The following is a 22,904-nucleotide window of genomic DNA, read 5'->3' on the forward strand; positions in this document are numbered from 1 at the left end:
AAGAAATGCTATATAAAATAACAGCAGAGACATGAGAATGGAAAGAGATTTCTGAAAAATAATTATAAGTGACTGTAGGGAAGTGTTAGTTTTGTTACAGGGTAGTCGGGAGGGCAGAATACATAAAAGACTTGATTTTGCCTATAAAGCAGTAGTTTATTAAAGAATATAGCAAGAGGAATAGATTGTTGGAAGGACAGTTTGGTTCATCGTCAGAAACTCACTGCCTTATAGCCTATCCCTCCCTCCTTGAGAGGCATGCTCTGCTGGACTTTAAATTTCTTTGGCTCAATGCACAGGAACAGCTTAAGTTGTACCTCTTTTCAGTTGGTTTCATACCTTTGCAGAGCATCCAAGGGCAACATACATATCACTATTACATTTGGATGGGGGAGGTACTGACTCCACCTTGCTCATTTTAATCAATACTAGTCTCTTTTCCTATTTCATACTCGACGTAATTTTGATAATATAAAGAAAAATATGTATAGTTCCTCTATTAGTATATTTATTGCAGGTACTTCAATACATAATTTCTATAAGTAACTTTATTGAATTATGCATGTGGAACCAGATCTTAATAACAACCTCCTCTCTCTAACCTCTAACAAATACGCTGTAATGGGCAGGATGATGCACCCTGCCACACACATACACACACACAAAGATGCTCACATCCTAATCTCTGGAATCTGGAAATACTTTATGTTTCATGACAAAGGGGAATTAAGATTGTAGCTAAAGTTAAGGTTGCTAATCAGCTGTTGTTAAAATAGGGAGATCATCCTGGATTATCTGGATGAGGCCAGTGTACTCACAAGGATCCTTGCATGTGAAAGATGGAGGCAAATGAGTTTGTGTCAAAATGTGTGGGAAGGATGTGATCTGTCATGGCTGGCTTTGAAGATGAAGGGAGCCATGAACCAAGGAAGGTAGGCAGCCTTTAGAAGCTTGAAAAGTTGAGGAAACAGATTTACACCTAGACCTCCAGAAAGGAACACACCCCTGCTGACACTTTGAAATCAGCTCAGTAACACCCATGTTGGACTTCTGATCCCTAGGGCTATAAGATAGTAAAGGTTGATTGTTTTAAGCCACTACATTTGTGGTAATTTGTGACAGCAGCCATAGGAAACATATACTTGCTATACAGTAATCCCTTGGTATCCATGGGGAATTGGTTCCAGGACAACCCCCTCTCCCATGGATACCAAAGTCTGTGGATGCTCAAGTTTCTTATATAAAATGGTGTAGTATTTGCACATAACCTATGCACATCCTCTTGTATACTTTAAATCACCTCTAGATTACTTATAATACGTATAATACAATGCAAATGTTATGTAAATACTTGCTATACTGTATTTTTAAAATTTGTATTTTTTTTATTGTTGTATTGCTATTTTTTATTTTTCAAATATTTTTGATCCTTGGTTGAATAAATGAGCGCAGAACCTGCTGATACAGAGAGCTCTTGTATGTATTTTGTCTCATACCTCAAAGGCAAAGTAGGTATTTGTTTAGAGAGATCAGGCAATTTAAGAACATGGCTATCTATCTTCTAGAATTCTGGTTAAAGACATTCAGGAATACGATATAAAAAGGTGGATCTCTCCAAATACTGACATTTGCATCAGAAGAGATTTTGGTTATTCATATAATGATTGAAATGAAAACCACAAAGGCTAGTGAAGAAAGTACCTTTTTCTTCAAATGTAGAACAGCTTTATGGAAGGTTTAAAATTAATTTTAAATTTCAGTTTCTTCTGAATAAATGGGTCCTTGGAACCCTTTTGTTGTTTATCAGATTGGAGGACATCTAAAATGAAGCATGATGAAAATTCCGTCCATGAAAATAGATCTTTGCAAAATGTCACAGTAATTATTCCCAGCCTCAAGTCCATATGCAAAAATCCAATATAGGGTTTTTTTTTGGCAACTATAACAATAACATTTCCCATGTACCCAAATTGTGAGTCCTGCTTATTAGAAATAATTAAGATAATAATGCATTGCTCCTCACTCTGTCTGGTGTCTTTAGATGGACCTGGCTGTCCACACACTAGTGTACCTGGAATGTGCAAAATCTGCTGCCGGAGTTAACGTCTTATCTCTGACTATTCTGATCTGACCTGTTGCTGTTACTTCTTTATTTCCTCAGTTCCTTCTTAGGCTCTCAGACTCAGCTTTGATAATTCGCCCTTGTTCCCCACACCTTTGTTCCCCATGCCATTGACTAATCTATTTGGGACACACTTTCCTGTTTTCCCTTGGGACTTTAGGACCCCATTTTTGTATTTGCGTTTACCTTAGTCGGCTTGAGCTGCCATAACAAAATACCATAGACTTGGTGGTTTAAAAAACAGATTTATTTTCTCACACTTCTGGAAGCTAGAAGTCCATGATCAGGGTGCCAACTAAGTACAGTTCTGGTAAGTGTTCTCTTCCTGGCTTACAGATGGCCACCATCTCCCTGTGTGCTCACATGATTTCTTCTTTGCATGAGCATGCACAGACAGAGAGAGCAAACAAGCAAGCTCTCTGGCGTATCTTCTTATAAAGGCACCAATCCCACCAGGAGGACCTCATCTTCATGACTTCATCTAAACCAAATTTTCTGCAAAAGGCCACATCTTCAAATACTATCTCCTTGGGGGTTAGGTCTTCAACACATGAATGGGAGGTTGGGAACAATTCAGTTCATCACAGCCTTTTTTGTCTCATGAAGCTTGATTCAAGGTAAAAGACAACCAGAAGATGACTTTCAAATGGTAAAAACTTAATCTCATTGATTCTGTCTTTAAGGTATATGCTGCCTTCATTGTTTTCTTCAAATTGATAGCAATGTATATTTTTAAATTATTATTTAATTGCAATAACACTTAATACGAGATCTATCCTCTTAACAAATTTTAAGTGTACAGTGCATTATTGTTGACTATACATACGACGTATAACAAACCTCAGAAGCTTATTCATCTTACTTAACTGAAACTCTACACCTGTTGATTAATAACTCCCATCTCCTCCTAATTCTAGCTCCTAGTAACCACCATTCCAGTCTTTGTTTTCTAAGTTTGACTATTTTAGATACATCATCTAAGTGGGATCATGCAGTACTTGCCTTTCTGTGTCTGGTTTTATTTCACCTAACATAATGTCCTCAAGGTCAATCCATGGTGTTGCCTATTACAGAATTTCCTTCTTTTTTAAGGCCGAGCAGTTTTCCACTGCATGTATATACCACATTTTCTTTATCCATTTATCTGTTGATGGACATTTGTTTTCACATCTTAGCAATTGTGAGTAGTGTTGCAGTGAACACAGTAGTGCTAATATCCCTTGAAGATCCTGATTTCAATTCTTTTGGATACATACTCAGAAGTGAGGCTGCTGGATCATATAATAGAAATATATTTTTAAGGACCTTTTAAGGTTTACCATGAACATTAACTACTAATTTTCTTTTTCTGTAAGATCTTTTATTTCACGAATCTGAATTCTTCTACCAAGGGGATTTTTAGGAATCAAATTCTCATAGTTGGTGAGAAACTGGTATATTGAAAATATAAATTAATTACATTGTACGATATTTGAGATTTTTCATTAGATATCTAAAATATCACATTAATATTCATTCATTGGCTTTTTGGCATAAATCTTACTTTTAAATCAAAGTATAGAAGAGATTTTGAGGGAAATGCTCTCAAATAGCATAGCATAGATGAGACATAATTGATTATTTTATTATGCTTCAGGGTCAATTGTCTTTAAGATCCAGTAGGGAAACAGAGGGTGGCATTAAAAAAGTTTGAGTTGTGATTCAAATACAAGGTCTCCAGATGGAAACCTCCATATTAGAAGCACATTTTTCCTGCACAGTTTTATCTAAGATGGGCTGGAAGGGATCTGGAGACCTGCAGGAATGTGTTTAGGGATGGCAAAGATAAAAGTCTCTGAGTAATATGGGAAGAAGACTGGGTGTTGATGGTGTTTCCTTGACTGCTGTGGTCCCAGTAGCTTCCTCCTCTTCAGTCTGGCTGTGTTCATTGTTAATGTCAGGAAATCAGGCAGCATTCTGTGGAATGATGAAGAGGATCTCAGGTAAGTGAGAATTAATTACATGAGATAGGCATTGCCTAAAAGCTATCATTCTTCATTTGAGTGCCTGCAGGGGACAATCGGAACCTCCTGCAGTATAATTACCACCTTACAGTGGAGTGACCTGATTTACAAAAATACAGCAATAATAAAATAACATTTACAAAGCAATTTATACTTTACAAAGATATTTCATGATCATTTCTTTATTTTATCCCTGTAAAAACTCTGCAAAGTAGATAGGGCAGGGAGAGCTACTCTTTTACTAAAAGATGAAGAAACAGAGAGAGGTTGACTTGCCCCTAATCATACAACTACTATGTGGGAGAATCCTGGTCTCCCAGGTGCACTCTTGCCACCACACGTTGCTCCACTGGTGAGTTGGAAAAGCCACCCAACTCTTCAGACCCACAGCAAAACAGAATGTGCAGCCTGCTGCAAGAGTGTGTGTGCGTGGATATGTGGAAGTTTGCGGTAATGCTACAAACAGGGAGCATCACAGTAAAAGACACTATTTTATATAAGAGAGGTGGCACAGGGAGAAAGAGAAAGAAGGAGAGGGAGAGAAAATGAGAGTAAAAGTGAGAGTAAGAGGGTGGATCTTGAGGAAAGAAAGAGTGCGATGGAACCTGAAAACCATATACTAAAACTAAAAACCAAAATGTCAAAACTTTTTTTGTTTTTGTTTTTCAAGATGGGGTCTTGCTCTATTGCCCAGGCTGGAGTACAGTGGAGTGATCATAGCTCACTGCAACTTCCAGCTCCTGGGCTCAAGCGATCCCCCCCACCTCAGTCTCCCAAGTTGCTGGGACTACAAACACACACAACCATGCCTGGCTAAGTTCTTTAAAATTTATTAATTAAAAAAAGATTGTTTTAAAGATGAGTTCTCGCTATATTGCCCAGACTTGTCTCAAACTCCTGGCCTCAAGCATCCCTCCCACCTCAGCCTCCAGAGTTGCTGGGTTTACTGGTGCGAGTCACTGCACCTAGAGAAAACATTTTCTAAGGGAACAAAATAAAAGGGAGAGAACTCACAGAAATGAGACCACTCAAGTCTCAAGCCCTATCTAGCATAAGCAAAACACTACCATTATAAAGAAATGCCTGAATAAACGTACAGTCTAAACTCACAGAGCTCCTTATCTGGAAGGAGCGTATCATCTAAAAGGATGAATGATGTCTGTAAAGTTCACTGGAGACAGGCTCAAGGTGGTAGGTAGTTGGATTTTCCAGGATCAATAGATTGCTTGAGGCAAGTACCAACAACGGAGCCAGTGGATGGCCACCTCTAAGAGGCTAGGGTCACGTTTCAGCTTTTCTTTGTAAGGGAAACTCCCTAGCCCCATGGTTTCCCAGCATTCAGGGCAGCACAAGAACCATTAATGGGAACAGAAGGTAGATGCTGGACTCAAAATCTGTGCTGGATCTCTCTGCCACTCTGACTTGGCCATTCCATTTAGAGGCCTCTTGTTGCAGGGCTTTGGTCAGGAGCTCTTTTATAGGCCTGCCCATGCAAAGGGTATAGTTATCATGTGAAGAAAGTTTTCTCTGACCCCTGAGGGCACAGAAAAGAAAAGGCTTGGGTGAGTAGTGAGTGCCAATGAACCTGTTAAAAAGATGTTCTGTTTAGTGCACCTCCTGGAGCACTTGTTCAATCAGTGCGTAGAGCCTGAGTATACTTTGGAACTGGGAGGGAGGGCAAGTGCCCGAGGAGTGCACCTGTTGGACATTGCTTGTTAACCACTGTCTCTTTCCACTAAGCCTGGACATAGCTAGCCAAACCACTGTCATCAATAACCAGTCTGAATTGGCATAATAAATAACATCTCTTCGCCAACTTTCTGCTAGATATTTGGGTAACGTTACACACTCGTTACACTTTTGTGATAGGCAATGAACAGTTTGTGGGGGACATGCAACATTATGAGAAGGTGAGACAAGCTTAGGTTCCCCAGGTGAATATTTGGCCCTATTTTACCATGGGCCAGAGTCATTAAACACTTTAGTCCTTTGAAAGATGTAGCGGCAAGAATAGAAAAGGTAAGGTGATGAGCCACCCAGGTATAGAGCCCTCCAAATGCTATGGGGGATATAAGCACTCTTGGAAACATATCTGGCCACTGTGAATGAAAACAAATGGATCAGAACCAACTACTTTTAGGATAAAATATCATCACAATAAAAATATGGTAAAAGAAAATAAATAAGAAAAGGAAAAAAATCCACAGATCACTGGCTCCTTGGATTTTTCAAAGAAAAGTATGTAGCTGGTGCTATTTTTACACATCTTGGGTGTATTTCCAAGGCCACAAAATGAGTTGACAATGATTTACTGACTTTTGAACATAATTTGCAGCTGTTTTGTATCTCAAACTGAGTCTCAATTTAATCGTGAATTGATCGCAGCTATGGTAAAATGCAAACTTCAATTTAGCATTGGGAGAGAGAGTAAAGTCAAAACAACCACTTGTTTCTTGATTCAGCCAAGTAATTGGTTGATCTGGGGAAGAAGAAAACAATTGTTTGAGAGAATTGGTCAGAAAGATCTCGGCAGACTCTCAACACAGGCCCAGCCACTGAGCCTGCGGCCATGTCATTATTGCTCTTTCGCTAATAGACTGTTCCCTCAATGGCACCGACGTTCTGTGATTATCTGATGAGACCACTAGAAACCCTGAATGGCTCAGTTGTCTCTCCTGCCAGTCTCCTTTCCTCATACTAAGGCTTATTATGTGTGAAAGAAATAAATACATGAAGTGGGAAAGTGATAGAATTGAAAAGACAATGAACAGCTGCATTGAAATATATCTTTTCAATTTAGTGCTTTATTTAAGGGTTTCAACTCAGCATAGAGACATGTTTTCTTGAGCCATCCAGGAAATCATATCAGTTACAAGAAGGTTGGCTCACTTGAGCCTCTGATTTGCCTGCCCATTTAATGGAGAAGATAAGAGGCTGCATTAGGCTCTCTACTTTGTCCTTCATGGGACTCCATCTCAATTCTCTTCAGTCATCCACACTCTTTTTTTTCCAAAGACCTATTGACTTCAGGGAGGGTTATTACTGCAAATGCAATTTGGTTAGATGCTCAAAAGAAAAATGCTTGACTATCAGAAACCACTATCTAAGCTAATTGCCCTCTGAGTGCAAAGTAATAAAGCTGAGAATCCATGGCAAAATTAAAAATGCGTCCAACCCGACAATTTTCACCTTGCGTTAAGGTCAAATTACTTATACTTATTCATAAATGAGCTTTCCCGACCTTGTTTTATGATTTAAAAATGTATAGCACATTGAATAATTACATAAATATCCTTAGTATATGTTGGATACATTAGTAGTGTTATGGGAATAGGGAAGCTATGCAAGGCCCCAAACTCTACCTCTAAAAATTGTATCCTTTTATCATGTGCACACCCATAGCCCCTTTTACACTTGTTTAGTACTTCCTTCATTATCTTAAAGTTCTATTTTATTTATTTACCTGTTTATTTTACTGGTATGACTTTCCATTTGGATGACGGCTGTTTATACCTGTTGAGAATGCAGACCCCCTGGGGGCAGCTGACCAACCTTAAAGTGAAAACTAGTGTTCACAAGTTTATCACACTGTCCATGCTGAAGTATTTTAAAGTAGATTCTAGTTAACATACAAACCTCTTGTGAGATCAAAGTTAGGAAATATGGTAGAAGTCAAAGGGTGTAATGGTTAATACTGAGTGTCAACTTGATTGAAGGATACAAAATATTGATCCTGGGTGTGTCTGTGAGGGTGCTGCCGAAGGAGATTAACATTTGAGTCAGTGGGCTGGGAAAGGCAGACCCATCCTTAATCTAATCAGCTGCCAGCATGGCTAGAATATAAGCAGGCAGAAAAATGTGAAAACAGAGACTGGCCTAGCCTCCCAGCTGACATCTTTCTCCTGTCCTGGATGCTTCCTACCCTTGAACATCGGACTCCAAGTTCAGTTTGGGGACTAGGACTGGCCCTCCTTGCTCCTCAGCCTGCAGATGGCCTATTGTGGGACCTTGTGAGCATGTGAGTTAATTCTTAATATACATATATGGGTTTATTAAGAAGGTGGGTATAGATAACTCTGCATTTTTGCTAAAAGGGAAATGGATCAGTGGGTTACCAGAAAGTATTTTGTTTAGATGCAAAGCAACGTAGCATGTTTTTAAAGCAATGATATAGCAGAAGGGTAAATAGGTGATTCAAGAGAAGGAATAATTGCAGAGTCAAGTCATATATACCTATAATAAACCCATATGTGTATATATATATATATTCCATTAATTCTGTCCGTCTAGAGAACCCTGACTAATACAAAGGGACTTCAGAAAACTCTATTAGTCCCATCTTTATCTCTCTCTTTTTAATTTCTTCTTCCTTTTTAGCTTCTTCCAACCTTCCTTCAACATTTCCATTTATAATAAACAATCTTAAATACAACTCATTCCTCTGCAAGGATGTGGAATGTTTTTCCTATTTTCCTTACATTAAGTGAGTCATAACTTACTGAAACTTTAGTGGAAAACCTACTGACAAAAGAAGAGTATTGACAATATAAAACCACTGGGGAAATGGTGTGAAGCAAGGAGGAGGTCCCTATGCTTCTTGAACAGGGCTGATAAGAGTGAAATAGGTGCTCTTCAGAGTCAATGGAAACAGTGGGGATGGTGGGGTTTATTCTAGGACCACATAATAAGAGGAATGAAAGTGCTATCTATAGTAATTACATTTTTTACACCTACCATATTGGCAAAAAAATTGATAACATGAAGATGTGTGGAAATGCATTCATAAGTTATTGACAAACATGCATTTTTACATTCTTTATAGATGTCCATTTGCCAGTATCTATTAGAATTACCATTGCATATAAATTTTGACCCCAAAATTTCACTTCTAGGAATTCATTGTTCAGTTCCATGTACATGTGCAAAGACATATGTAGGAAGATATTTCTTGCAGCATTGTTTATAGAAGCAACTAAAATAAACAGTAATAAGGAAATGGTAAAATAAATAAAATGTGGCACATACAGCTCGATGCTATATGTAATCATTTATTAAAAAATGAGGCAGCTCCATATGTACCCATAGACATGGAACATTTCTTGCCTCAGCTATCTATTTCTATCATAATGTCATGTAACACATCATCAAAAATTTAGTGGCTTGACACCATAAACATGTATTTAGCTTAATCATCTGTAGGTTGATGATTTAGGCTATGCAGTTCTTCTGGTTTCAGCTGGGCTTGCTTGCATATCTGTGGATCAGCCGGATATTGGCCAAAGTGATCAGAGGAGAATCTTTTCCCCCTTCACCATCAAATGTGCCATCATACCTCCATTGGTGCCCATATATTGTGCCTTCCCTTGTGTCATAGCAGGTGTGCTGTCCTGGCTCCGGTCTGAGGCTCATCCCTCTATGAGGTTATCTACTTATTGACTTGACTCTGCAATTATTCCTTCTCTTGAATCACCTATTTACCCTTCTGCTATATTATTGCTCTAAAAACATGCTACATTGCTTTGCATCTAAACAAAATACTTTCTGGTAACCCACTGATCCATTTCTCCTTTAGCAAAAATGCAGAGTTATCTATACCCACCTTCTTCACTTCCTCACTTTCCATTCTTTCTTGAACCCACTCCTGTCGAGCTATTGTCCCCACCAATCCACTGATACTGCTTTTGCCAGGGTCTTCATCGATTTCCATATTGCCATGTCAAATGATTCCTTCTTCGTCCTCATCTTACTCAACCTCTTGGTAGCAGTTGGCATAGTTGATCACTTTAGCCTTCTTGAAACTCTCTCTTCTTTTGGCTGCAAGGAAACCTCCCTCCTTGTTTTCTGCCTATCTCACTGGTCACTACTTCTCATTTTCTTGGGCTGAATCTGTTTTATCTTCCTAACTCTTAAATGTTGGAATGCTCCAGGCTCAGTCCTCAAATCTCTTCTCTCTTCTTTCACAACTCATTTCCTAGATGATTTCATCCAACCCCATAGTTTTAAATACCAACTATATGTTGATAGATCTCAAATATACTTCTCTATTTATCTTATCAGAAATATTATTCCCTTTCTGTGGAAAAATACAATAAATAACCCTATACATACATCTTTCATTAGTATTGATTTTACTTCTTAGAAGTTGATAGTTGTGAGGAATGGTATATTTTTCAATTCTCTTGCTATTATTAAATTGCTCTTAAAAAGACAGCAACATTTCTGTTGCTGTCTTTCTACACATTTCTACCAGAAATAGTGGAGAGTATACTTTTTCTTGCAACTCTGCAAGTAATAGGTATTCTCATTTCATTTTTGTGTCTGATGGGTTCAAGGAGATGTCAACTTTTAGTAAGCGGTAGTAACAGTCTATCTAGTGTAACTGACTGGCTAGAGTAGCAGACTGAGAGGTGGTAGGAGGGTTATTGTTGAAATAACCAATATCCTGTGCTGTGTACTGTAAGAGAAGAAAAGAGAAGAGGAAGGGGTTTTCTGTAAAGGTTCTGGTAGAACAGCTGACCAAGCTTCCTAATGTGATGAAGATTGTTGTCCAGAGACTTTTGGAAATCTAATAAGTGTCCACTTTAGGCAATTGTATTGACTAATATCAGGTGCAGCTGAAAGTAACAGAGACAATAACAATACAAAAAACAATATCTCATGTGATAGTCTGGAGGTAGCAATTCAGGATTTCAGGGCTGGTAAGGCCCTGCCCGGGGTCAGCCTTTTCTATCTGTTGAACTGAAATTCGTGGCTTCAGTTCCCAATGTCACCTCATAATCAAGTATGGCTGCTGGATCTCCAGCAACTACATCTACATCAAGTGGAAAAAGGAAGAAATTGAAGAAGAACACATTCCTTCCCTTTAAGGAAATTCCTAGAAACTGCGCACACTAATTCTGCTTATAGCTCATCAGCAAGACCAGGAAATGTCTACTCTGGATGGCCAGCTAAAAATCGAGAGTTCTTTTTCCAGGTTGACTGAGAGAAGTAGCATGTATAATGGAGGAAACTAGAAATTTCTGCCACAGCTATCACTGAGTCTCAAGTAGAAATTGTCTAAGGAAAGGCTTAACTACAATGATGATGACAAGTTCCTGGGTTTGGGTTATTAAACAGAGCGTTAGATAGGAACTGATTATCTTGAACTGAATAGACATGATTGTGTTCATTTCTACAAACTTCCTCACTTGTGGTTCTCAACTAGCATTGATTTTACCCCCAAGAGACATTTAGCAATTTGAGACATTTTAGTTGGTCCCAATTGGGAGATGGTGGATGCCACTGGCATCAATGGGTAAAGACTAAACATCCTACAATACACAGGACATTCACACAATAAAACTTATCTAGTCCAAAAATGTCATTAGTGCTGAGGTTGGTAAACCTTTCCATAAACAATTCATAAAGGTTTTAGTCAAATTTCAGGGTCTAAGCAGAGAGCTGTGTGCATTGCCAATTTTGAGCAATTAAAATAATTAAATTTCATACTACTCTGGCTTCATTTGGGCCATGGAATTCCTCATTTGATCCACTGGGTGAGAGATTAAGTAATTATTTCCCCAAAACACATGACCTCTTTTTATGTAGACTTTTTATGTTGCTATGTGGCAGTGTGACCTATCGTTATAACATTAGTACGATCATTTCAGAATCATTTTCAACCCTCTAGACCAACCTACTTTTCTATCCTTCCTGAGATGGGTGATGTTTTCCTCTCTTATTTCCTGTTTCACACTGCACTTACCACATTGCACAGTAATCACATGTTGACACGTCTGAATCCCCTACTGGATCACAAGCTCCTTTAAATCAGGGACAATATTTTATTTATTTTTGTATTTCTAATGCCCAGTGCAGAGTATGCAACTTAGCAGGAGCTCATAAACACACATTGAACTGAACTGAGCTCTTGTTTATCCTTGGGCCTCTCTTCATTCCAGGCCTGCTTGGATATCTTCTGGTTTGGCACTCACAGCAAAGAATCTATCACTAAAATGCTTCCCATTCTGGCACTTCCTCTAAAATCCAGAGGACAGGAAAATTCAGAGAACAGGAACTAAGGTGTTAATAATTTAGTTTCTTCTGTGCCCTCTCTGAGTCAGCTGCCTCTCTGTGGTTACATTTTCTCCCAACCACAGCCAGCTTTCAAATATAAGTATCAACTAAAAACTCATTGAGGTGGTTTTTGATGTAGGCAACAGAAATTGAGTGTGTTCCATTTTAAAATTTTCTTAAGGGAAGGATGATACCACCTGGCCTGAAGTTGGCAGGTTGGTTCCAAGGAGGGTGAGGAACAAAGGTGGAGGAGATAGGAAGCCATAGCAGTGAAAATGTTGGCAGGCCCAGGAGCAGGATGAGAATTACCACAAACTGGCGGGTGGTGTCAATTCTCTATTTTGGTTCGTGGAAGAGGTTAGCTATCATGAGAGTCCACAGGCCTATCCACACATCCTTCAGCAGGCTTCTATTGAAGGATTCTTCTGCCTGGAGACTAGTTAAGGTGGTTTCTCTTTCACTAAGAACATATCATATCCAACAGAATCCAGCACATTCAATTTAGAGATTTTCTTGAGACCAATTTATATAACCTAACAACTATTAGGTAGAAAAGTATCCTCTCACAGCACCATGAATAGAGACAGCTTTTTCTGACCATCCATCCTCATGTTTTTTGGGGGGGTGCGACAGGGGGTGATCTGGGGGTTATGGCCTATTTAATGAGATGAATGGCCAATAATCTTTTTAAAATGTCAAGAATGCAATATCTTCTGTACTGCTGTGATGCCTCTGTTGAGACTTACTGAATGGCCATGCATGGAACTTGAATTGACCAAGACCATTTATTCATTCATACATTCAGTCATGCATACCTGCATTTAATTTATATTTATTGAGCTTTTACTAGGAGCTAGCTGTTCATGAAGATTGTAAGACACAGAGCATGGTTCTATCCTGATACAATCCAGGCAAGATAAAGATAAAAGGTGGGATGGTGATAAGAACAATGGTGACTAAGAGCTTAAGAAAATGGTACAGAGTCAGAGTGTCAGTGAGTTCAGAAGAGTAAGCAGTTCTTCAACATAGACTCCAGAGGTCAGGAAAAACTTGATGAGAAGTTGAAAACTGAGCTGAGTCTTGCAGGGCGGGTAGGATCTGGACGTGCCTTAGGGCTCTACACCTGTGGTTCTTTCTTCATAGAATGCTCTAATGCTTGGATAAATCCTCTTAATTTTTTATATCTCAGATTAAAAGTAATTCCCTTAGAGAAGGCTTCCATGACCCACTGGATTAGGTAACCTGACACCTTTATGTGTCATCGTAATGCCTTGTACTTCTGTGTAGCACTTATCAAAACTAGAGCTTAAAGCTCCTGAAGGAGGGACTGTGTTTGTCTTGTTCACCTTTGAATCCCCAGAACCTATTAAAGTTTTTGAAACTGAGTAGGTACACCATAAATATTTGTCCAAATAAATAAATGAATAAGTAGGCATAGAGAAACGGTGGGTGTTCCTGAGTAGTATGAGCGGGTGTAGACATGAGTGTGTGCATGGCAGGCTGTGAGGTTCTGTGTAGATTGCATAGTATACCTGTGTGTGGAGCAGTGGAACATGATTGTGAGGGTGGGTTGACTGTCTAATATCAGGGAAGGAGGTTAGTCTTTTTCTATTGGTCATGAGGCTGTGGAAACAACATACTGAAATTGATTGTTTTGAAAATTAATCTGTTTATATTACAAGAGTGAATTTGACGAGGAAGAGGATTTGTAGAGCTTTGCATCCTTAATAACGAACAGAAACAGGGCTGCCTTTCAAGAATCTGGAGTAGGAGCTAGTTTATTAAACAGTGACTTAATGTTTTCAAACTAGAGACAATAAGGGTCAAATCCCTACCTCATAGAGACATGGCGATAACAACATATACATGGAAAATGGAAGCTCCTCATTCCTATGATAGGTTGTGTAACCCCCATGCAGGTTTATTCTGTGAGGATGCTAAATATACCAATCAGACTGCTCCTTCATTTAGGAAATTGCACAATGAAGCTTTAAAGATTAAAGTTTAGTTCCTTCCATGAGTTCATCTGAACTGAAATGTCTTTTGAAAACTCAGATTGCAATATCCTCTCCCACTACTCCCCCTGACCTTTCCCTTCCTTGATTCCATTCCTCTTTAATTTCCTGAGCTCTGGCTCGTATGTGGAGAATTTATTTCATTCTACAACCTCCCACGCATTTACTCATAAAGGGATGTCCTAGAGGCAGAATGGAGCCATGTAATCCTGAACACTGATTTATGTGGCTTCCACCATCCTGTGGGCTCTTCACTCTCCCCTTCATTAGACCTTCAATTAGACTATAAGCTCCTTGAGGACAAGGTCCAATCATAATTCACCCTTGCGTCCACTTATCATTACCTGCATTTTGTGCAGAATAACTCTTTGGTATATTTGTTGAATGACTCAAGAATGGGTCAGAAGTTTAGATGCAGTTTGCTGGCTCTCATCTGGGAATGAGAGAAAGTCTCATACAGTCCCTCTAGAACTAGGACTTTTCTGGAATCAGAGTAGAATCAGCCCCACTAATTCTGGTGGGTTCTGGTTTCACTTTAGCCAGACTTGGCTATCTGTCCTTTTAGTTATCTGACCAATTTAGTTATGCTACTAGGTCCAGGCTTCTTACTTGGGAGGTGGCCAGGCACATGCTAATGATTCCAAGTCAGATTTGCAGTAGAGTTGAGATGGATAAGAAATAAAAATGTCCCATTCTGTGACTGGAAAGTAATCTACTAGATCTATTAAGACACCTGAAAATGACTCTCTAACATTATGGTATGTGTGGAATTGGTCACACATATGTGCATTACACACATGTAATAAACACGTGAATGAAGTTTGTTGTTCGTTTCACCCCATCTTGTAAACACAATTCAGGCAAATGGAAGAGTTGGCAGAGCAGTGGAAAAGGCATTAGAATCAGATTCTATCTTCCCAATAATTTAATAAGACTCAGCCTTCTCACCCATAAAATAAGGAGTTGGAATACAACAGCTCTTAAGAGCACTTCTAGCTCTCAAATTCCATTATTCATCAGCCTGCCAGAAAATACATCTTCCCCTGCCAAATATGGACTCAACACCCCACCTGTTCCAGAAGTTCCCCAGATACCCCTACACACCTCCCTGGTTTCAGCCTCCTACTTCTCCAGCCTTCTTCAAGGCATTCTTCTCTCTCACTGCCAGCCCACACCTAAAAAAAAGACTTCTTTTTATCAGCTCTTTTCTCTTTGCTTCCTCTTTCTGCATTTAAACCAGATTCGTTTCCAATATTGTTTGTTCACTGCCTAATGAAGATCAGGTCTGCAGTATGATTCTCACAGGTCCCAGGCACTTTTGCCTTCATGGGCCCCTTATTCCATTAAAAAATATTAAAACTGTTATTTTACAACTGTGTTAGTATAAAGTTGATTATTTTAATACTTTATATTAAAACATTTTCTGCAGTCTCAAAATTATTTGGTGTGTGTGTGTTGTGTGTGTGTTTACTACTACGCCTAATGGATAGGTTGGCTCTGCTGGAAATAAGTAATCAACTACAGTATAGTATGGTAATTATACACATGTCCTATGAATAAGCAATAGACCTACACCCAAGAAAATTATCATTTTTTCTTCAGTGGAGAGAAGGAAAGGTCAAAAACAATTCAGGAAGTTAGAAATGGTAGATCAGGGTTCAGGAAAATCCCCCTTGACTGTGATGGTCTACTATGACCCTGAGAGTCCTCCATTTGGCAGGCAGCAGCCTACCTAGTCTCTGTGCCATCATTCACTCATTGAACATCGCATTTGTTGCAGGCACTGTTCAGGTGCTTGGGATACATCTGTAACTAACACAAACAAGGTTTCTTCTTTTAACTTCCCTGTGATGTGAATCTGAATATGAAGACATAGCTTCTTGAAATGCATTATTTCCCACTTCATGCAGTGGGAGCAAGGGGCTGATGCATTTCCCAGTGGCTTGGGGGTAAGGAGACAGCAGCACTCAGAGCTCCCTGGCAATGCTCATTAGGGAAGGCTCCGCCTGAGGAGTCCCTTAGTGACAGTTCATATGATTACTAAAGATTATCTTTCTGAATCAAGATTACTCTTCTGAAGCATGTTTGGGGGGAGTTCCTTGCAGGTGCTTTATTTCTCTAGGAGTTTCATGTTAAATATATTTGATATTGACGTAACTATTGCAACATAAATATTTTGCCTTAAAATAACAACCCTGGTTCCTTTTACATTTTTGTGAAAAAAAAAAAAAAAAAGGATGACCCGATTTTATTTTCAAGGTAACAGGTGGAGGCTTCCAAATTTTCTACATAGGAGAAAGAAAAAGAACACCAAATGTTCTGTGTTTGCAGGAAAAACTCAAAGCATAGCTAATTCAAGCAATACCATTTGTTAATTTATCACAAGTGGGAGATGCAAAGAGGACTTTTGAACTGAAGTCTAATAATTCCATATTAGGTGTGGTCCATGGTGCTGGCCATTTTTTACAAGTGAATTTTGTTCTTCTTTGAAACTTGGTGGCTATTGAAAAGACTTTAGTGTTATTTTCCTATTAGTTTTGACTCTAGGCTGCCTAATCTTACTGTTTCCAAAGTTGTAGAGGAGATTGTTGGCTCCCACTGGGAAAGAGGAAGACATTAGACGCTATCTTATAAAGGGAGCTGCATCTTCTTTTGAGATTCATGCATAGAAATCAATGGGGTAGAGAGCAATTGCACAGGATGCTACCAGTGGTAGAGATGTTACCAGTCATCATTCTAAGCCTTCACTGTCTCCAAGCCTACTATGGTCCATACACACTATTTTTTCTCACTTTATTCTACATGCCAAGTGGACTGATCAAATTCAAGGAATAAACAGTCATTATTTATAGGGAACTTTTGGGATGGACTCTTACAGGACATAGGGTCATTCTTTGACCCTCTGCCCCCCGCACAAAAATCTACCTAAATAAGTCTAAGTATCTTTTGTTTATAGGAAGATTCTTATGAACAGCAAGCAGACTTTTAAAAACAGAAAAATTTCACTGTAGTGTGGATGGTTTGGGGCTTATACCATGAAATAATAAAGTCTGTGTAATGTACTCTTAATTATGAGCTCATTTCTATGACTTTTATTTCTCTCTCACTTCTTATTTTATATAAGGTGATTAATTATAGATTGACAATGAAAGAAACACAGACTTGCATGCCCACAGATTAAAGAAATCAGTCATTACATTTAATGGTGAGCCTAACAATGAGGGATGTGCTTCCCTTATGGTGTTTCTCGTTCGGGGTTAGTTAACTAGAATCCTAAGGGAAATTTGGCAAGGAGAATACTATTGAATTAAAACTTCCCTGAGTCTTAGTCCATTGAGCTTAGGAGCAAGAAAGAAAGCCAAATTGGTCAGTGTGGAGAGTTCTTAATAAAAGCAGCCTTTGCTGTTTATCATTTCGTGGCTGACAGTCCTCCAATTGCGGGCGCCTAGAGCCTTAGCCATGGCCCCCAGGTCACAGGTGCATGCTGTGAGCCAAGAGACCAGGCTGAGCAGCCTTCATGTGGCAAATGCGGCAGGGCAGAGGCAACAAGGAACATTAAATGCATTTGCCATTGGGTAGGCAGCGTGAAGAGAGCTTTCATGAAGGTTTTAAAGGAGCTGGCAAAAAAAAAAATCACAGCTCCTCACAGACTCCCTCTCTGAGGAGATACCATGAGAGAGATAAGGAGCCTCATTTGCAATAATTAGAGAAACAGTGTCATCTATACATAAATATTTTAGATTTCAGCCATGGAATGAGTTTGTCGTGAATATCAAGACTGAAGGAATGGGAGTGAATGGCTGCACTGAATCCTGACACCAAGAAGATCTCAAAAGACAGTATAAGTGGTTCTGACAAGAAGACGAATTTCCAGGCCTTTTGAAAACCACATGAAATGAAGAAGAAAAATCCCATCCAAAGCATCACATTTTACAAACCACCATATGTGATTAGAGACATAAATGCAGCAAAATAACATAGGTACAAATGTGGACACAGAGTCCAATCTAGGTCCAGGTGATGCACGGTTTCATTAGAGAGAAACTATCTAAGATACCTTGTATTCTCCCCATGGCTTTCCCTGTGGAAAGTCTAAGAATTGTGACAAAGAAGTCTTTGCTTCTTTGGCTTTTTACGGAAATACAACTGAATTTGATTCAAGAAGTCAAATCTTATCTTCAAAGTTCTGAATAGGTTAGATTTGAGCTATCTCTTTAGGAAAGAATAATAATGAAACCACCAAAGTTAGAAATTGTAAACTCATTGGGTATAGCTTTTCAGGCCCTGGAGACCTGTTATTTTGATGATTTTGAGTCAGGACAAAGAATGCCTGTGCTTGCACATAATTAAGTGTGCTTAGAATAACCACACCTTCTAGGCCTACAAACAAAAGCATCATCAGCATCGTATTAATTACTATTATTTGCATGTCTCTCAGAGCCCCGGAAGGCAGTTTGCAAAGCAGCGTCCTTGACTTTGCTTCCACATAGACATTAAAGCCTTCTGATCAAAAGCCCTATGGTTATCACCCTGGAGAAAAACCTGTAGTTTGGCAATATTGCTCAAGAAAAAATATTTTACCTCTTCATTATCAGGCCAACCAAATTTAGCATTTCAAGTGACCTTTACAGAAAACTATTTTAAATTGTGATAATTGCACTTTGGTTGTCTGGAAAAAAATCTATAACGTGCAAGCAGAACATTTGAATGTTGCATATATCACCTTATATTGGAATTTAAATGCATTATCAATTCCAATATTAGGGGCTAATAAATTCTATGAGTGTGTTAAGTGGCATTACATGTTCACTGATTCTCTAGAATCTTCAGCCAATATTGGAAAACATGGAACAGGTTTTACCCTTGACCTAGTATGATAATAAATTGAGGAGTTGTCCTAATACTTATAAATATTTAAAAATACAGCAACAATCCATTATCCACAATTCCAAGGTCTCAAAATTTCTGAAAACTGTAACAACTGACTTGGTGGCAAAACTTAAGCTAAGTTTCTGGCAGTGGAACCTAACACAACCTAGCCTTATTGACATAAGAATACTTACAGTCTCTAATTTATTCAATGTAAACATTAATAAATGTTTCTGTAGAAATATCAGTGTGCTTGATTACAGAGTACTGCATTGGAGTTGCCATGTAATAATATAAAGAACACTTACTGTTATATCTTTAAAACCCAAAAAGTTCTGAATCCTGAAATGTGTCTAGCCCCAAAGTTTTGTTGAGGAATTGTGGACTTCTTTAACCTTTGTGTTAGGCATGAATCTCAGGGCCCAAGCTATGCTATGCAAAAACATTACTTTGGATGTTTCTTTTCAAACAACTTAAAGTTGAATCTGAGTCCCCCAAAGTCATGGCTGGAACACTCTGTCCTGTCTATGTAACCCCCAGTTGAAGAAGACATACCAGGTGCCCACAGATCAGGACAAGGTCTTCTAATCTCCACTCCATCATGGTTGCCCCTTAGTTCGCCCTACAGTAACAAAAGCATCCTGATTTGCCTAGAACTTTCCTAGTTTTAACACTGAAAGTCCTGTATTCCATGAATTACCCCAGATAACATGGGACAGTTGGTCACTCCAGCCCTTCCCCAAGCCTGCCAGCGTTTTGCTGACTGTACCTTCTTGCTTGGGTCTTGCTCTTTTGAGGTACACCATGCAGTTTGGAGGTCTGTTGCTTCCTTGAGACACGGTAAGGAGTGGTTCCAATTTGGGGTGCTCACGGGATCCACAGATCTCTCCTTTCTTTCCTCTGTCTCCCCATCTCCTGATCTGCAAAAACATGCACTTTCTCTCAGCCCTCACCAAGACATCTCCCATTGTCTTTCAGTGGTTTCATTTTTACACAAACAGCAGGAAGAACACTAAATTGAGATGGCATCTACTTTCTTCCCAGCAAAAATAGCTGAGGCACAGAAGCCCAAAAAGCCTACTTAAAGTTGAGGAAGGGGAATACAAAGAGAACAAGCCCAAATTAACACATTAATAAACTGCCCAGCCACCCATCCTCTGTTTTACAGAGGCTCCCTTCTTCATTAATTCGACAGACAGTGAAGCCTTTAGAGGGAGCACCTTTGTTCTCATAAACTCTTCTTTTGGACAGTGAGGCACGGGTTGTACTATCATCTTACACTTCTTTAATTGTTGTATGCTTTACAACACTCTTTCACATACATTATCTCATAGTAGGGCAAATATTATTATCCTCACATGTAGACAGAGAAAGAAATAAAGACCTGAAGGAGTGTAAATGATGTCATCATCAGCACCCCTCAATCAGTATTTTTTGGCAACTCCATGCAAACAGTTTTTAAAAGTCTCAAAAGCCAAATATTACCATCCTGATAGCTGCTTTGGTTTTGTAAATTCAGAGGCTTTTTCTTTTTTAAAGTCTTTTGAATGAGTCTCTAAGGATTGATATCCCCAAATAATATTTGCATTTGGCACTGTATAGTGGATACGAAAACAAAAACAATCAACAAAAAAGAATACTGCTCTTTTACTCTTGTGAGGACAACAAAACCTTAAATGTATCTAGACACAAAAACATTTTCAACACACAGTTCATAGGAATGTCACCCAGATACAGTAACTGAGAGACAATGGGATTATTTGATTTGGAAGAAAGTGCATCGGTATTGTGATGGTAAGCCAGCCTCCTCCATTGCCACTTTGTTTCTTCCCAGCAGAATCACAAATTCATTTAGGTACCTACTCCACCCCATGAACCTCTGGAGAAGTTGAGTTCCAGGAGTGGATATAATTGGTCTAAATCTAGCATTATCTCTTTTCCAAGAATTAGCCAGAAATTCCACGTGACCCATTCTGGTCAGTACGATGGAAGAAAAGATTTTCTGGAAGTTTCTGGAAAAGCTTTTACACACATAAGACACAGAAATACAGTTTCTGTCTTCCAGCTGATGGGAGTGAAGATGCTAGTAACTTCAAGCCCTCCTGGTAGCCATCCTAGATCCTGAGGGACATGCCTGAGATGGTATTGATGGGAGGATAGAGAGGAAGAAGTTCCCAGGTCATTGATAAAATCACTGGACAACTGGGTCAGCCAATTCTGAAGCCTGTCTTACCTCTGGACTTTCTTTTATGTAATCTAAAACTTGTCCTAATTACGTGAGCCAGATAGAGTTTGGTTTTCTGTTCCTTGCTGCCAAAAGCATACTAACTGACACAAAGAATTATTCCTTTCCCACATTTGTCTTCCTTTCACAGATGAAGAAATAGGGACCCAGAGAAGCCACATAATGTATGCCAAGGTCACAAAACCATGATTAAATGACTTTTTTGTGTGTGAGATGGGGTTTCACTCTGTCACCCAGGTTGGAGTCCAATGGTGCAATCTCAGCTCACTGCAATCTCTGCCTCCCTGGCTCAAGCGACTCTCGTGCCCCAGCCTCCTGAGTAGCTGGGACTACAGGCATGTGCCACCACACCCAACTAATGTTTGTATTTTTTTGTAGAGATGGATTTTGGTCATGTTTCCCTGGCTGGTCTCGAACTCCTGAGCTCAGGCAATCCATCCACCTCAGTCTCCCAAAGTGCTGGGATTACAGGCATGAGCCACTGCACCCAGTCTGTTTAAATGCCAACTTTATAAACCTAAGATTAGTTGTAAAGGAAATTTTAGAGATGGCTTTCAACATAAGTTGGGTAGCAGATTTATAACAAAGTTCTGGCTGACATTTAGAATAGTAATAAGCTGAGTAATAATACTCAACAGGGAATCTCAGATAACTTCAACGGGCCTTTTGGAGTCCTGGAGTTTCAACCTAGAAATTCCTTATCCTCCCAGCATTATGTCTGCCAAGCCTACACACCAAGAAATCTGGTCCTGGGATGTTCTAGACAACCAGAAGTTCTATTTAACCATGGAACCACCTTCCTTTAAAGTCAAGGGCCAGACTTAGGAAGCCAGCTTCTTGCTTTCTCTCTTCAAGCCCCTACCTGGGTGCTTCTAGAGTATGAGAATAAAGGTGCCCAGAAAACAGAAACCAGCAGCCCAAATTGGAGAGAATTTAGACCTTAAAATCTTCATGGGCTCAAAAATTTTCTCATTAGTATCTGCCTTCTGATCATAAGGGTCCCAGAAAACTCAAAGCATGTCTTGTGGATCTGAAGCCACCCTGCATCTCCAGTGTTAGAGTAGCTCAATCCCCTTTTGTTTTCTACGTTCTTCTCCTTCTCTTCTACCGTCTTTGCCCACACCTCCCACATCTCCACCATATCCAGCCTGGGAAAGGTGCAGCCATGGCTGGGGATGGGAAGGAAAAGGAGGAGCGATGTGCCATCCCCTCCCCAAAGTCTCAGCCCCAGGGTGGGGTATTATTCTACCTCCTAATCCTTACATTTCTGCAGTGGTTCCTGTCTCTAAAGTCTTCATGTCTCCCTCCACAGTGTTTCTTGATGACACCAGTGTTTTATTTGAGAAACATGGAAAAACTGGCCAGTAAGCCCCTCAACCCCAAACCACAACCCCTCTGTGTGGCAGCACAATTAATACGAAGTCCCATAATATTGTAGCCTATAATATTGTTTGCCACCTGCCTTTGGGAGAGGCAGACCTCCTTCAGGGTCTATCAGCAGCACCTTATTGTTTGTATCTTCTATTTAAATTTTTAATATGGATACATTGATAATTTTAATTAAAAATAACTTTCTGCATTACTTCACAACCTGT

General features: G+C 39.4%; 1 long non-coding RNA gene across 1 annotated transcript; it reads right to left on the reverse strand.

The window, feature by feature from the left end:
• Nucleotides 1-3,465: 3,465 nt before the first annotated feature.
• LOC131380742 (uncharacterized) lies at nucleotides 3,466-22,697 on the reverse strand. The gene is made up of 3 exons (XR_009208898.1): nucleotides 22,573-22,697; nucleotides 19,834-19,984; nucleotides 3,466-4,078 (listed from the first exon to the last, which is right to left on the reverse strand). It is a non-coding gene; the product is annotated as an uncharacterized LOC131380742 (long non-coding RNA).
• Between the last annotated feature and the right edge of the window lie 207 nt (nucleotides 22,698-22,904).

Source organism: Hylobates moloch, unplaced genomic scaffold (genome assembly GCF_009828535.3).
Source record: "Hylobates moloch isolate HMO894 unplaced genomic scaffold, HMol_V3 SCAFFOLD_12, whole genome shotgun sequence".
NCBI lineage: Eukaryota > Metazoa > Chordata > Mammalia > Primates > Hylobatidae > Hylobates > Hylobates moloch.